Source organism: Eimeria mitis, genomic scaffold (genome assembly GCF_000499745.2).
Source record: "Eimeria mitis Houghton genomic scaffold, Emh_scaff1713, whole genome shotgun sequence".
NCBI classification, from domain to species: Eukaryota; Apicomplexa; class Conoidasida; order Eucoccidiorida; family Eimeriidae; genus Eimeria; species Eimeria mitis.
This window is the reverse complement of record NW_013570030.1, coordinates 9,082-9,988: the sequence shown is the minus strand read 5'-3', so window position 1 is coordinate 9,988 and position 907 is coordinate 9,082.

The following is a 907-nucleotide window of genomic DNA, read 5'->3' as shown; positions in this document are numbered from 1 at the left end:
TATATATATATATATATATATATATATATATATATATATATATATATATAGTTATTTCTCCTCTTGGTGTCTGTTTGTGTTTATTCAGGGTGGTGTATTAAGCAGCAACAGCAGCGGCTTAGACGTATTGGTGGTGATAGGGGGTAGTCTGGCCGGCAGCGGTGCGCTGGCGGAGGAGCTGGCTGCGCGTGGCGATGGCTGTGTGGTGGTGAACATGTGTGGGGGCAGTGATTTTTGCATGCAAGACCCGTGTGCGTTGCTGGGCTGTCTCCAGCGTATATCTTCTTCTTCTCTTCTCTTTAATACGAACACAAAAGATAATAAAGTCCTCACATGCAGCCAAGCACAACTCGCCATACAGGATGCTTCAGGTGCTGCTGCTCTTGGTTTCGATACACAAACAAAAGCAGCAGCAGAACTCGTCGGTATGCAAAAGGGTTTAGGGTTTAGGGTTTGGGGTTTAGGGTTTTGTGGGGGGTCAGGAAAAATTTTAAGGGTTTTGTAAATTTTGTTGGCGTTTGCTAGGGTTTAGGGTTTTGGGTTTAGAGTATTAGGGTTTGTTGTTGGAGGGTTTATATTGTTTGCTAGGGTTTATAAGGGTTGATTAAGGTTGAGGGTTTAGGGTTTACTATGTTGTATGAGGGTTTATTGTATTATGCTTTCCACATTATGTTTGTATTTTTTTGTTTTTATGATTTATTTATATAATTTTTTTATATAATTTATTAAATGTATTTAATTAATTATTTAATTTATTAATTAATTTGTTGCTGCAGGCAACCTGATGACGGACAGCAACAGCGCAGCTAAGTACTTTTACTTTTGTATGGTTGGGGGCGGGCGAGGAGCGGAAGCAGAAGTGGCGATGCAAACCCATCCAAATGTCGTTCTGCTGTCGGCTGCATGC